The sequence below is a fragment of the Quercus robur genome, chromosome 3 (assembly GCF_932294415.1).
Source record: "Quercus robur chromosome 3, dhQueRobu3.1, whole genome shotgun sequence".
Lineage (NCBI taxonomy): Eukaryota > Viridiplantae > Streptophyta > Magnoliopsida > Fagales > Fagaceae > Quercus > Quercus robur.
The window spans coordinates 47,591,154-47,603,647 of record NC_065536.1 but is presented as its reverse complement, the minus strand read 5'-3'; the positions used below and the strand labels follow the sequence as shown (position 1 = coordinate 47,603,647).

The following is a 12,494-nucleotide window of genomic DNA, read 5'->3' as shown; positions in this document are numbered from 1 at the left end:
GTGAAAAGTTTGTAACACTTGCTGTTATCACAATATCTTTATAATTGTTGAGGTCTCAGTTTCTTATAGATCCAATAAAAAAAATGCTAAGTCCATAACATTTTCACATTAATTTCACAACAAATCATAGGTGGTAAGTTACTATTGATGAATAAAAAAGTGATATTAGTCGTGGATCCATTTTAAAATCAGTAACAACTTGCCAACTAGAATTTGTAATGAAAATATTATGATGATAGTATTTTTATAAAATAAATAATAAAATATTTGATTGAAACTTACCATAGTTGAAAATAAAAGTATTGTAAAAATATTGTGACATTTTGTTATGTTCTTAAACTTCTTTTTTGGTTTAGTCAAATTTGGTGAGCCAAAATTCACTAGTCTACGCACAATTTTCGTCTGTTGGTTTTTTGTTTGTTGTTGTTGTTGTTGTTGTTTTTTTTTTTTTATTTTTTTTATTTTTTTTTAATGCATAGTTTAAAATGGTTGTCCCAATAAAAAAACCAATAATAGTTTACCACTTAAGATTTGTTGTGAAAATGTTATGGACGTAGAATTACTCAAAAATAAAATAATAAAATATCATACTTAGTCCCACCATAGCTAAAATAAAGGTATTGAGAAAATATTGTGACATTTCTTGTGTTCCTAACCCTTTTTTTTAGCTAATTTGTTGAGCCAAAACTCATAGTTTTACAGACAGTTTTTTTGAGCTGACTTCTTTTTATTTTTCTTTATTTTTCTCTTTTTTTTTATTTTTATTTTTTTTTAACTTATTGTTTAAAGCAAAAAAACATAGTTTTACTGACCAAAAAAGAAGAAGGAAAAAAGTACTTTTCCCCTCTATGTTTGGGGTAGTTTCATTCCCTCCTCTCCCCCCTCCCCTCCCCAACTTTGAAGTTGAATAATTTTCTCATTTATATTTTGTAGACAAGCATATAGTCTCTGCTATTACTCTCTTAGTTAAACTCTAACAAAATATTATGGTTACTAGAATTTTCATTGTGCAATATCTAAAATGGCTCACTAAATTTTAATGTCCCAAAAAATTTATTCATGTATTTTGAGTTTTATGTGTTAGTCATACTTTTCGTAAAAAATGATGATGTATGGTATTCTATTTGTTACCTAAAGAATATTAATTTATTAGAGGTTTAAATTTTCTAGATTTATAATTTTATCTAGTAAAAACTTCAATGACATATGTCTTTGTTATCTTGTTCTTTTTTTATTTGCTTTCTTTCTTCAAAATGTATTCATTAAAAATTAAATAAACTAAACATCGTAGTTAGACTCATAAAATAAGATGATAAAGATGGAAGTATGAATAACAAAATATTCGTTGCAAGTGGTTATAGGTATTTAATTTGATGAAAAGTTTCAATTATAACATATGTCATCATTTATTGTAAAAATTTAAATATTGTGACAATATCTTATCAAAACTTAGTTGTTTATTGAAGTGGGTAGAGGGCATTTTTCAAGTGGTGGAAATTGAAGCTTTTGCTATGGAAGTAGGGTTGGTCTTTTTGCAAGCAATGCAGGATTTGGCTGTATAAATAGCAAAAGGAGGTTCAAGTGTTGATGAAGTGTGAACTTGTCAGTCGAAATGGGCAGATGGAACTCCCCGTCAGCACCAATGTATCCTTTAAAAGAGTCACCGGTGTGGTGCCTGCCACAACGCCTCCGATGCTAAAGTTAGAACAGAAAAGCAATTTGCCAAACTAGAAAAGTAATAGGTATTTTCTCAGAATATCAGTATGTGTACCTTGTGCTGCCAATGCAAGGGCTTTATATATGTGATTTTGGTTGCTAGTCGTTGGAGTGTTAATGCCTTTCTTAGTAACGCCTCCAGCCCAATTATGGGGCTTTTATTAGGCTCCCAACGGTCTGTTTTGCTGGTTTCGTAACTGCCCAGGCTACTGGTTGGCATCATTGAATGACTTTCCTTTCTTCGTCAGTGATGGCTGATTTCCTCGTCGCTAGGGATGACCTCGTCATTAATGTTGACTTCGTCAAGGTAATGCATTCTCGTCACTCCCATCAGTTGCCCCCCAAGTTCTGTGGTCATCAGTGACGTGTCATGAGGGCCACAGAAGGTGAAAGGTTTTTCCTGAGTTGTCTGTGACGCTTCGGGTTTTGCTCTGCATTTAATGCACGATGGTGGCGCAGTATGCCATGTGGCCACATGGCACGTGCTGATTGAAGGTGTTGATGGCATGACCCTTGGGTTTCCCGCTACTTTTCAGTTTCCTTGGATTTTTGGTTTCAAAACTTTTCTTTTTCCTTTACTTTGATTTTTGCTCCGAGTGTTATCTTTCTTGCTTACTTCTGCGATTACTCCGATTCTGCTCCGGCAACTTCAACCTTGCTTCGGCGACGCTTCTTTCCGAATTTTTCCGGCTTCGACCGCTCCGCTTTTCAAGGTACGCTACTCTTTTATTCACCTTCAGATCCTTTTTCTTAACGGTATCCTTATGAGTTCCTGATTTTTCCTTTGTTTTTGCTTTTGTTGTTTTTGTGTTTGGTATTTGGGTTTTTAGGATTGTGTACCCCTTTCATGGTTAGTTCTTCTGAGGTTTGGGTAGCTTGCCCCTTAGTCTTTTTCTTTTTTGCTCGCTTAGGGGCGGCTTTGGGTGTTTCCGGCGACTTTTTCCCTTTGGTTGGGGACTATCTTTTTGAAAGTTGTGGGTTGAGTGTAGTTTTAGGGGAACTATCTCCAATTTTAGGCCGATCACTAGCTTGGTTTGAGGGAGAAACGAGGAGGATGTCAGAGGTGAGATCCAGTAAACTAGACACTGGGTTGTCGTCTAGCGACGGCCCGGTTGGGGGTGATACGACCATTTCCATCCCTCGTCAGGTTAGGGCTTTTTATGCCTTTAACGAAGAGTGTGGGCTGGATGCTGACACCATGGCTAGGTTCAAGGATAGGTTTCAATTTCCTGCATGGGTCCGCGTTCGTCGATCTGGTCCTGAGGATCGGGCCTACCACTTCTTTCCTGGTGAAGTATGCTTTTACGAGGCTGCTTTCACTTCTGGGCTTAGGCTACCCGTCCATCCTTTGGTGATGGAGCTCTTGGGTCATTTTGGCATTACCCCCGGGCAACTCATGCCAAATTCATGAAGGATAGTGATCAACTGTATGGAGATACGGTTGGCTGCCAACGAGGATATGATAAAAGTGAGTGAGCTCGTCCACCTTTACCGCTTAAAGGAATCGAAAGAGTATGGGTATTATGAACTAGTCCCCTAGACGAGGAGGACTAGAATCATTAAGGGTTTAGCCTCGTCATTCAGGTACTGGAAGTCACGTTTCTTTTTTGTGTCTGGAGACGATTTTGAGACCCCTTCTAGCGAGGCTTGGGGTGATATCCCAAGGTTACTTCGTCGGTGGGGAACCCCAAACTTAGGTGCGTCCATGTTTCTCCTCGTCTGTTAGTTTTCGTTTTGCATATTTGGTCGTCCCTAACCCCTTGTTCACTTTTCTTTGCAGTTAAAAGACGCCTCAAATTGAAGAGCAAGTACCAGGGTCGTATTGAGAAGGCGATAGAATATGCCAAGTCGATTGAGAGTTGGGACAACCTCGTTGACCCACGGATGCTTGCTTTCTACTGCTTAGGCCCGGACCCATCTCCTTACGTCTTGCGCAGCATTAACATTGAGGAGAAGAAGAGTAAATGTTTACCTCGTCAGTACTGATCTTCACGCGTGTATCTTGGATTTCTTAGTTTCTCCCTTTTTTTTTTTTTTTTAGAGATGACGACCAAGTTCAACAAAGATATGTACGCTAAGATGAGGTCCAAGAAGGACGAACCTTTGTTGAACATTGGCAAAAAGGGGGTTCGCATTACGGGGAAGGGTCCGTCCATCTTCCTTTTTGTAGACGCCACTCCCATTGTCTCGGGAGTTGAGAGCCTACGGGGGTGGCCTCTCCGGCTACTTCAGTTGAGGAGATCCCCACCCCGTCATCAAAAAGGCAGCATTTGTCAGCCAAAGAGAAGGAGAAGGAGAAAGTGGGTTCGTCTGTCTAGGACGATGAAGGTGTGGCCGTGGAGCGGGCACATAACGTCGTACAGGCTGAGGACCTTAAGGTCTTTTCTGGTGTGCCTCTCAACGTGGTTACGAGCCAACATGTACATAAGATCGTGCAGGTAAAACCACTTCTGCATTTTCCTTGGTCTCTTTTCACATGAATTTCCCCACCTCTTTTTTTTTACTAACGCACTTAATTTACTTTGTCAGGTGTTAGGGGAGAGCCTTCACCTTACTTCTGAGTGCCTCACTCAAGAGGCTAAGGTGGCTTCTTTGGCGTCTAGGATGGAGGCCTTGGAGAAGGAGAACTCCACGCTGAAGAAGGATCTCATAGGGTTGATGGACGAGGCTACCGCTTTGAAGGAGAAGGTCAAGGCCTTGAATGCCAATCTTAGGGTTGAGCGTCAGCTGAACCTGGAGAAGGACGACTAGCTACAGGTGGCAAAGGAGAAGCTAAAGACGATCGCTGCTAGGTTTGTCGAAGCCTTCTAGCAAACTGAGGAGTACTCCACAGTGCTCTTCAGCTGGTACTTCAAGGGCTTCGAGCTCCTGCATAGGTACCTCGTCAAGCATCCTACCGGGGTTGATCTGTCGAACCTGGATCTAGAAGTGGTGGATCAAGAGATGGCGGCTAACGAGGTTGCCCTGTCATCGGCCCCTGAAGGTGACGCCCCTGGTGCTGGTGACGCTCCTGCTACTGGTGACGCTCCTGACGCTGACGATCCCCTTACTGACGCTCCTACCGACACCCGGACTTGATACTTAGGAAAATTTATTTGTTATGTATGCCCTTTATGTTTTAGGCTTTTTGGTGATGTATATGTATATATATATATTTAATCTATTTTGAGAACAATGTTTCTTGGCCCTGTGTTTTATGAGTCTGTAGGAAGAACAAAGATAATTGCCTGCTGTTTTTGGGCTTTTTATGATTTTGTGCTTACCTGTTTTTATGACTACGCTTGTGCTTACGACTATGCTTGTGCTTGTGATGTTTAAGTTCGTTCGTACCTTATACTTAGCATAAATTTCCTAACTGTGTCAGTGATTTGTTTATCACTCTCTATCCTTAAGGACGGCTCAAATACAGCCTGAGTTTTGTTTTGATTTGTTGCAAGGTTCTTGTCCTCTTCTTTTTCTCTTTATCCTTTTTCTTACGGATTCGTCAGTATCCTGATTCCGTCAAGCGGGATTTTGCCATTTGCACAGGCTTAAGGATTGTGTCTTTGTCAATAGCTTGTTCTAGGGACTTTTGTTGCTTTTATAGCTTCATTAATGACTTACATCCGTCAAAGCGAAATCCTATCACCTGGCCATTTTTTAGTGACTTACATCCATTTAAGGAATCTTGTCATTTTAGGCTTCGTCAGTTATTTACATCCGTCTTGGCGGAATTTTATCACTTAGCCTTTATATGTCTTACACCCGTTGGAGATATCGTCAGTAACTTACATCCGTCAAAATCTTGTTACTTAGCTATTTTTTTTTTTTATGCCTTCAGACTGGCTAGACCTGCCTACACAAAGATATTAGAGGAATGATTCTTTTATTGACTTTAAGAATGAACATGTCTGTTTGTTACATCTACGTGTGGTACTTTTTTAAATGCTCGATGTTCCATGGTCGGGGGAGCTTTTGTCCGTTAATGGTCTCCAGGTGATAACTGTCTTGCCTTGAGTATTGAGTAACTCGATAAGGCCCTCCCCATGTGGGCCCCAGCTTTCCTTGGGTAGGATCTTTGGTTGCTACGGTGGTCTTGTGCAGGACGAGGTCTCCTATGTCCAGTCGTCTGAGTTTAACCCTCTTATTGTAGTATTCGGCCATCTTCAGCTGGTACTTTGTCATCTTGCTGGATGCGTTGTCTCTCACTTCATCCAGACAGTCCAAGTTAAGTCGCAGTTCATCGTCATTGCAACCTAGGTTGAACGTCCCTCGTCTGACGCTTGCTACTCCCACTTCGACTGGGATTACTGCTTCCGTGCCATAGGTAAGCCTGAAGGGGGTCTCTCCTGTTGGGGTTCTTGCTGTGGTTCTGTAAGCCCGCAGGACATTAGGTAATTCTTCTGGCCAGACACCCTTCGCGTCGTCTAGCTTGGTTTTGATAATTTTGAGCAGCGTTCGATTCGTCACTTCTGTCTGCCCATTTGCCTGGGGATGTCTCGGGGACGAGAACTGATTCTTAATCCCAAGGTTTGAACAGAAGTTTTTGAACCCTTGGCTGTCGAGCTACCTCCCATTATCTGATATGATCGTCAAGGGGATCCCGAACCTGCATATTATATTCTTCCACACAAAGCTCCGTATTCTTGCTTCGGTGATCGTTGCTAGGGCCTCTGCTTCAACCCATTTTGTGAAGTAATCAATAGAAATAAGTAGGACTTTTACCTGATCTTTACCTTGGGGTAATGGGCCGACGATGTCGATCCCCCACTGTGCAAATGGCCACGGGGATGATATGGTCTTCAGTTTCTCCGCTGGAAGCCGTTGCACGTTCTCATATTGTTGGCACTTGTCGCACTTCTTGACGATCTCAACAGCGTCCACCTGCATAGTTGGCCAGAAATATCCTGTCCGCATCACCTTGTTCACCAGTGATCTGGGACCAGCGTGGTTGCCACAAACTCCTCCATGGATTTCTTCCAGTATGTATCTAGCTTCTTCTTCATCGACACACTTCAAATAAGGCATGGAGAAGCCTCTCTTGTATAAGGTGTCATTAAGGATCGTGAACCTGGCTGCCCTCTTCCTGACCTTCTTAGCTTCTTCTATGTTTTGAGGGAGGTACCCGTCCTGGAGGAAGGACATTATGGGCGCCATCCAGCTGTTTGCGCTCTGGATGGTAAATGTCGAGACCTTTTCGATGCTGGGGTGTTTCTGGATCTCCATCATCAAATCCGTGCTACTCTCCTCTTTTCCTGATGATGCTAACTTCGAGACTTCGTCTGCCCCCATGTTCTGGCTTCTTGGGATTTGCACAAACTCCACTGTATCGAATTCTCGAGTTAAATGTTTCGTCAGCCTGAGGTACTTCTGCATTCTTTCTAATCTGCCCGATTACTAGTTTTGAATCATTTTGGATTAACAGGTTCTTAGCTCCAAGTGCCTTTCCAAGCCCCAATCCCGTCAGTATCCCCTCGTATTCAGCTTCGTTGTTGGTAGCCGAAAATTTTAGTTGGACCCCATATTTCAGCACTTCTCCATCAGGGGTGGTTATGACGACCCCTACTCCCCCCTTCCTCTAGGCTGACGAACCATCAGTTTGTATTGTCCATCTATCTACCTCGTCGGTAATCCCGTCTTCGTTTAGAAGAGTGAACTCTGCGATGAAGTCCGCCAGAGCTTGCGCCTTGATCGCCGTTCTGGGATGGTACTCGATGTCAAACTGACTAAGTTCAATCGCCCACTGGACCATTCTCCCTACTGCTTCGGGCTTGTTTATTGATTTCTTGATTGGTTGGTCCGTCATTACGAGAATGGGGTTTGCCTGGAAGTATTGCCTTAGCTTGCACGAGGCTACTATTAACGCAAACACGATCTTTTCGATCCTTGGGTACTTGGACTCAGCTCCTTGGAAGGCTTGGCTGACGTAGTAAACTGGGAGCTGCTTCGTGCCCTCTTCTCTGATCAAGGCTGCACTTACTGTCAAGGTTGACACTGCCAGGTATAAGTATAGGTTTTCCCCTTCTTTGGACGGGCTTAAGAGGGGTGGACTGCTCAGGTAACGCTTTAGTTCCTGGAACGTAGCTTCACATTCGTCAGTCCAGGCGAAAGCCTGCTTCAAGGTATTGAAAAAGGGCAGGCATTTGTCTGTAGCTCTGGAGACGAACCTGTTCAAAGCTGCTATCTTTCCTGTGAGTTTTTGAACTTCCTTGACGGTCCTAGGTGACATCATGTCGATGATGGCTCGCACTTTCTCTGGATTTACTTCTATTCCTCTTTGGGACACCATGAATCCTAGGAATTTTCCCGAAGCTACCCCAAAGACACACTTACTTGGATTCAACTTCATCTGGTGTGTTTTGAGGGTTGCAAATGTCTCCTTCAGGTCGTCCAAATGTGTGAGCTCTTCTTTGCTCTTGACAAGCATATCGTCCACGTACACTTCCATGTTCCTGCCAATCTGTTGGCTGAACATTTTGTTCACCAACCTCTGATATGTAGTCCCGGCATTCTTCAATTCAAAAGGCATTACCTTGTAACAGTAAAGTCCTTGACTTGTGATGAAGGCAGTCTTCTCTTGGTCTTCCTCAGCCATCTTTATCTGGTTGTACCTTGAGAAGGCGTCCATGAACGTCAGTAACTTGTGCCCGGCTGTGGAGTCCACGACCTGGTTTATTCTTGGTAGAGGGAAGCTGTCCTTTGGGCATGCCTTGTTCAGGTCGGTGAAGTCTACACACATCCTCCATTTTCCGTTTGCTTTCTTTACCAAGACGACGTTTGCAAGCCATTCAGGATAGTACACCTCCCAGATGAACCTTGCCGTCAGGAGTTTGGTAACTTCCTCTGCAACTGCCTGATCTCGTTTTGGGGCGAAGGTTCTTCGTCATTGCTGGACGGGTTTTCGTTCTGGGTCCACATTCAACTTATGCTGGATGACTTTTGGAGATATGTCTGGCATGTCCTCGTGGCTCCATGCGAAAACATCTAGATTCTCTTTAAGGAACCTTATGAGTCTTGTTCTCATCTCGGGGCTTAACGTCGTTCCTATCTTGGTCGTCTTGTTCCCTTCTCCTTCTACCAATTCCACCGTTTCCAGGGCCTCTATCCTGTCTTCTTCCTTTTCTTCAATCATCCATGTGTGGTTCTCCTTCGCAGCCAGGACGGCTTGATAGTATTCTCTTGCCAGGACTTGATCTCCTTTCACTTCACCGACGCCATTATCTGTTGGAAATTTTACCTTCAAACAGTAGGTTGACGTCGCCGCCTTCCACTTGTTATGCGTGGGCCTCCCAATGATGACATTGTAGGATGAGGGACAATTTACCACCAGGAAGTCTACTTGATGGGTCAACTGCACTGGGTAGGCCCCCACCGTCATTGTCAATGTCACTATGCCCCTGGGGTAGACCCTGTCTCCGCTGAAACTGACGAGTGGAGAGTCAAAAGGATGCAGTGTTTTCGGATCTAGTTTCAGCTGCTGGAAGGCTGGGAGGTAGATGATGTCCGCGGAGCTGCCATTATCGACGAGGATCCTCTTGGTATTGAACCCTTTTATATTCAACATTATGACCAAGGGATCGTTGTGGGGCTGCTTCACTCCCATGACGTCTCCTTCACTGAAGGACATGTCCTGGGATGTTCGTCTGTGCTTAGACGGGGATATGGCGTGGACACTGTTTACCTGCCTCTGGTATGCCTTCTTGAGTGATTTAAACGATCCTCCCGAGAATGGCCCCCCTGTAATCGTCTTTATCTCCCCGATCACTTTGTGTGGAGGTTGGGACGGACGGTCGTCGTCCCGGGAAAAGGATTCATGCTGGCCTTTATTATCATCCCTGAATTTACCATATTCTCCCATTCTTCACATATTTCTGTAACTTTCCCTTACGTATCAACTCCTCTATCTGCTCCTTTAGGTCTTTGTAGTCTTCCATGTTGTGACCGTGATCTTTGTGGAACCGGTAGTACTTGTTCTTGTCGCGGACATTGGGGGATGAGTGCAATGGTCTTGGCCATTTGAGGTAATTCTCGTCCTTGATCTGGGTGAAAATTTTGTCAATAGGCATAACCAAAGGAGTAAATCTTACCGTTCGAGGACTTTTATCATCCTTCCTCCTATTCCCATCATTGTTCCGACGATCTCTTTTGCCCCCTACGGTCGTCTTCTTTCTTTGCCTTGTCTCCTGGCTTCTCTGCATCCTTTGTGGCCGCTAAAGCGTCTTCAGCGTTCATGTACTTCTGCGCTTTCAGGAGCATTTCTGCCATTGTCTTTGGTGGGTTCTTTGCGAGGGAGGCCACAAGATCTCTGGACCTCAATCCCGCTTTGAAGGTCGTCAGCTGCACCTTGTCATCGGCTTCGTCCACCTCCAGAGTCTCCCGGGTGAAGCATTTGACATATGACCTCAGGGTTTCCTTTTCTCCCTGTCTAATGGTGAGTAGGTAGTCTGCCGGCCTCTTTGGTCGTTGCCCCCCTATGAAATGGCGCAAGAAACCATTACTTAATTGCTCGAAGTTGTCTACGGACGAGGTTGGTAACTTCGTGAACCATTCTCTTGCAGCTTCTTTGAGAATGGTAGGAAAGGAACGATACAATATCTCGTCAGGTGGTTGTTGAAGACCTAGAGTCGTCTTAAAGGTATTAAGATGGTCCTGAGGGTCTCTGAGTCCGTCGAACGGCTCAAGTTGAGGTAAGCGAAACTTTGATGGTACAGGGCATTCAAGTACCTCCGTGGTAAAAGGTGAGTCCGTAGCCTTTACCATTCTGTCTACACTCCGGTCCATCTTTTCCTTAATGGCGCTCCTCAGTTCGTCCATTTCCTTCCACATTTCTCTAAGGAGATTTGAGTTCTGCTCGTCTGGAGTAGTTGGCCTTTGAGGGGTACCTCTCCTGTGGCTATCCCTTTCTCCTTCCAGGTTACCCTTGGACCGGTTCTCTTCCTGTTGAGCCTGCTATACCTGCTGGAGTCGTAGCTTCATTTCCTGGTTTTGTTTGGTGAGTTCTTCGATGGTAGCTGCAAGGGCTTGAACTTGCAGGGTCAAGGCTGCTGAATCTAGGTTGGATTCCATCTGAATGTAGAGGGTTGACGGAAACTACGTTTTCAGATATGAATCTGAGAATGTCGTCCCCACAGATGGCGCCAAACTGATGAAGTGTGAACTCGTCAGTTGAAATGGGCAGATGGAACTCTTCGTCAGCACCAATGTATCCTTTACAGGGTCACCGGTGTAGTGCTTGCCACAACGCCTCCGATGCTAAAGTTAGAACAGAGAAGGAATTTGCCAAACTAGAAAAGTAATAGGTATTTTCTCAGAATATCAGTATATGTACCTTGTGCTGCCAATGCAAGGGCTTTATATATGTGATTTTGGTTGCTAGCCATTGGAGTGTTAATGCTTCTCTTAGTAACACCTCTAGCCCAATTATGGGGCTTTTATTAGGCTCCCAACGGCCTGTTTTGCTAGTTTCGTAACTGCCCAGGTTGTTGGTTGGCATCATTGAATGACTTTCCTTCCCTCGTCAGTGATGGCTGATTTCCTCGTCGCTAGGGATGACCTCGTCATTAATGTTGACTTCGTCAAGGTAATGCATTCTCGTCACTCCCATCAAGTGTAATTTACAAAGCTCTGATGGAGGGTGGGAATCAAAGCTCCGGGTTTGTCACTTGATGCAAGGGATTCTAGAGATTCAAGTGTCATCTACTAAGCTGTAATGAGAGTGAGAATCAAAGGTCTAGGTTCGTCACTTGATGCAAGGGATTCTGGAGATTCAAGTTTCATTTAAAAAGCTATAATGGAGGGTGAGAATCATAGGTCCGAGTTCGTCACCTGATGCAAGGGATTCTGGAGATTCAAGTGCCATCTACTAAGCTGTAATGGAGAGTGAGAATCAAAGGTCTGGGTTCGTCACTTGATGCAAGGGATTCTGGAGATTCAAGCGTCATTTAAAAAGCTGTAATGGAGGGTGAGAATAATAGGTCGGAGTTCGATCACTTGATGCAAGGGATTCTGGCAGGAGCACAATCTCTCTCAGAGGTCGTTTTCTCAAAGGCTTTCAGAGATGCAAATGAGCAGCCTATTTGGTGGCTAAGCATGCTCAGTTTGGAGACCAAGACAAGATATGGCTTGAAGACAAGCAACAGTAATCTTCTTAAGTCTGATGTACTGATGTTTGAATGAAAGTATTCATTATTGAGTTTGGCTTCAAAAAAAAAAAAAGAATTTCTAGTGTTCTAATTCTAAGCATGGAAAATCCTTTAGTAAGTCAATGGACTATGTATGTATCCTGACCTTAATTTTTAGGAGTGCTTGGCTTGCACTACAGAATTTTGCCTAACAGTTCCACAGGTTTAGCTCGTATAATGAAATCCTTACGAAAAAGAGATTGGTCGTGATTATACAACTGGAAAGCAAGTCAACTTTTTTTCTTTTTTTTAGCTTAATTTCATTATTTGCAGCTCTTGGTCTTCGATCGCTAGACTCGAAGCAAAAATTTCATAATCTCTACAAGGTGTCGGCTTGAGTAAGAATGGTAGTGACCCAATGATACCTTTGGTGGGGGATGTTCGGAAGTGAAGGGAAGAGAAGAAATCACAAGGACTCCGGCTGAATAGGGAAAGAGTGTTCGGCTCCTAGGTTTTGTGTTGGCTATCTGCGAACAACAAACAAACCTACTCTCTAAACGGGGATAACTTCCTCATTGTTTGAGGGAATAGTGTTTTCATACCTTCCTCACTCTTTGGGGGAAGGTATGAAATATGTGGGGTTGACAGACATTTCTTGTCACAGCCCAAACCCAATTA

General features: G+C 43.7%; 1 long non-coding RNA gene across 1 annotated transcript; it reads left to right on the top strand.

Annotated features, from left to right (window-relative positions):
* The first annotated feature begins 11,442 nt into the window (after positions 1-11,442).
* On the top strand, positions 11,443-12,094 carry LOC126718125 (uncharacterized). The gene is made up of 2 exons (XR_007652837.1): positions 11,443-11,505; positions 11,670-12,094. It is a non-coding gene; the product is annotated as an uncharacterized LOC126718125 (long non-coding RNA).
* Positions 12,095-12,494: the final 400 nt, after the last annotated feature.